Source organism: Bison bison, unplaced genomic scaffold (genome assembly GCF_000754665.1).
Source record: "Bison bison bison isolate TAMUID 2011002044 unplaced genomic scaffold, Bison_UMD1.0 scf7180017864184, whole genome shotgun sequence".
Lineage (NCBI taxonomy): Eukaryota > Metazoa > Chordata > Mammalia > Artiodactyla > Bovidae > Bison > Bison bison.
Window position 1 is genome coordinate 1,240,680 of NW_011494756.1, and position 3,469 is coordinate 1,244,148.

Sequence of the window (3,469 nt, forward strand, 5' to 3'; positions counted from 1 at the left end):
TTTGGAAAACTCAGCAGTGGCCACAGGACTGGAAAAGGTCAGTTTTCATTCCAATCCCAAAGAAAGGCAATGCCAAAGAATGCTCAAACTACCGCACAATTGCACTCATCTCACACGCTAGTAAAGTAATGCTCAAAATTCTCCAAGCCAGGCTTCAGCAATATGTGAACCGTGAACTTCCTGATGTTCAAGCTGGTTTTAGAGAAGGCAGAGGAACCAGAGACCAAATTGCCAACATCCGCTGGATCATGGAAAAAGCAAGAGAGTTCCAGAAAAACATCTATTTCTGCTTTATTGACTATGCCAAAGCCTTTGACTGTGTGGATCACAATAAACTGTGGAAAAGATGGGAAAGAGATGGGAATACCGGACCACCTGATCTGCCTCTTGAGAAATCTGTATGCAGGTCAGGAAGCAACAGTTAGAACTGGACATGGAACAACAGACTGGTTCCAAATAGGAAAAGGAATACGTCAAGGCTGTATATTGTCACCCTGTTTATTTAACTTATATGCAGAGTACATCATGAGAAACGCTGGACTGGAAGAAACACAAGCTGGAATCAAGATTGCCGGGAGAAATCTCAATAACCTCAGATATGCAGATGACACTACTCTTATGGTAGAAAGTGAAGAGGAACTCAAAAGCCTCTTGATGAAAGTGAAAGTGGAGAGTGAAAAAGTTGGCTTAAAGCTTAACATTCAGAAAACGAAGATCATGGCATCAGGTCCCACTACTTCATGGGAAATAGATAGAGAAACAGTGGAAACAGTGTCAGACTTTATTTTTCTGGGCTCCAAAATCACTACAGATGGTGACTGGAGCCATGAAATTAAAAGACGCTTGTTCCTTGGAAGGAAAGTTATGACCAACCTAGATAGCATATTGAAAAGCAGAGACATTACTTTGCCAACAAAGGTTCGTCTAGTCAAGGCTATGGTTTTTCCTGTGGTCATGTATGGATGTGAGAGTTGGACTGTGAAGAAGGCTGAGCGCCAAAGAATGGATGCTTTTGAACTGTGGTGTTGGAGAAGACTCTTGAGAGTCCCTTGGACTGCAAGGAGATCCAACCAGTCCATTCTGAAGGAGATCAGCCCTGGGATTTCTTTGGAAGGAATGATGCTAAAGCTGAAACTCCAGTACTTTGGACACCTCATGCGAAGAGTTGACTCATTGGAAAAGACTCTGATGCTGGGAGGGATTGGGGGCAGGAGGAGAAGGGGACGACAGAGGATGAGATGGCTGGATGGCATCACTGACTCTATGGACATGAGTCTGAGTGAACTCCGGGAATCGGTGATGGACAGGGAGGCCTGGCGTGCTGCGATTCATGGGGTCGCAAAGAGTCGAACACGACTGAGTGACTGATCTGATCTGATCTGATCAAAGTCACAAGCGCACAAGCCCTTTGATTTCTAGAAATGCGTCCTCCGTGCAGGCCTGCATGTACCTGGCAGGTACCCCTGCGCCAAGATCTTGAAGGCGCGTGAACACAGCGGGGAACGCAGATTAACTGTGCTGTGTCATTACTGTTCAGTGGCTACGGTGGCTGACTCCCTGCCATCCCGTGGCTCCTCTGCCAGGCTCCTCTGTCCTTCACTATCTCCCGGAGTTTGCTCAAACTTGTGTCCATTGAGTCGGTGATGCCATTCAACCATCTCATCCTGTCGTCCCCTTCTGCTTTTGTCTTCTGTGCTGCACACATATTAATAAAAAAAAAAAAAAGACAAACACCTCTATCTGCACAGATCCATCTCCCAAAAGAGAAAGATTAGGAAAGAGGGGAAGGGGCCTCTCCGGGACAAAGGTAAGAAGGAGACTTAAATTTTTTTTAACTCTGCATGTTTCTGTCTTTCTGAATATTGGTGTTTGTCTCACTGATTCAAAAAATCGAGCAAAAATAATTGTTTCCAGTTCATCACCTGAATTTTCGTTCTGAAAGGATGATGTTTGTCTGAAAGGGTGATGTTTGTCTTCAAGGTCTATTTCAGGAATCGAGCATCCAACCTGTTCCAGCCCCCACCCCACCCACACCCTCCCCACCTGGCAGGGGAGGCCAGACTTAGGAACCTGCAGATGCCCGAAGCAGCTGGTCTCAGGTGGGCGGGGCTCACTTCCTTTAAGTGATGGAGAAACAAGGGGGTGAGAGGGGTGGGGGAGGTGGGCGGGGGAGCCGAGAAGAAGGTAAGAGGAGGGAAAGGTATTTTAAGCAAAAGGCTGGAAATTCAGCGTAGGAGCTGGAAGCCAGCAGCGTGATAGCCCGCTCCAGTAGTCTTGCCTGGAGAATCCCCATGGACAGAGGAGCCTGGCGGTGCTACGGTGCACGGGGCTGCAGGGTCTGACACGACTGAGACACTGAGCACAGCTCGAAACAGGCTTCCTCAGCCCTACCGCTGCACCGGCGTCTCAGCCCTCTGCCTTGAAGCCTGGCGCAGGTGCTGACGTGGGCCACCTTCAACCAGGTGCAGACACTGCAAGAGATCCGACCTCGGGACTGCCCTGGGGGTCCCGGGGCTTAAGACTTCGAGCTCCCGACGCAGAGGGCCTGGGTTCGATCCCGGATCAGGGAACCAGATCCCACATGCCAAGACCCGGCACAGTCAAATAATTAAATGAGAATAAAATATATTAAACAAAAGAGAGAGAAATCCAACTTGGCTTCTAGCTGGGGTGGCCTCGGGCAAAGGCTTGCCCTCTCTGGTCCTGTAGTTTAAAGCTCAGTAACCCCACACCCTTTTGATTTGCATCTACTGAGTCCAGCCTCCTGAGGGTTAGAACAGTGAAGGGCTGAGACTATTGGATGGATCTGGACGGTGAAATAAAACCAGGAAGAAAAGGTACTTCTTTAAATCCTGAGCAATGGAGCCAGCTGAAGGAACAGATTTCTGACACTGATGATGCAATAAGAAAACCGTAAAATCAGAGCCATATAAAGCCTGGACTGTTCTAGCTGTTTTAATCCATCTTTTACATTGGTTTTTGTTTTCTAAACATTATTTTCCAAGCTACTGTATATTTGGATTGCGGGACAATTTGCACGATGAATACTTTTTTTTTTAAGAAATGTGCATTATTAAAAATATTCTGGACTTCCCTGGTGGATAAGAAGCCACCTGCCAATGCAGGGGGACATGGGTTCGATTCCTGGTCTGGGAAGATCCTACATACCTCAGGGTGATTAAGCCCAAGCAACTCCAGTGCAGCCAAAATTTAATTTAAAAGAATATTCTGAGTGGAGCTAAAACAAACAAAAACAAACAGCGATGGGTCTGTCGCCCACTCAAGCAGAGGAGGTCCATGACATCCGGCCCCAACTCCAGGACACGTTCTTGGCCAGAGCTGCTGTGAGATGACTGGGCTCCAGGTCCCCAGGGCCTGGCCCAAGGATCTCAGGAATGTCAGCGGAAAGAGCGATGCAAAACCAGCGCCCCCTTCTCCTCCCTCTAAAATGGAAGGAGGTGGGCCTCCG

General features: G+C 47.9%; 1 pseudogene; it reads left to right on the forward strand.

The window, feature by feature from the left end:
- The window catches only part of LOC104991273, a 24,656-nt pseudogene that overhangs the window by 794 nt on the left and 20,393 nt on the right, over positions 1–3,469 (forward strand).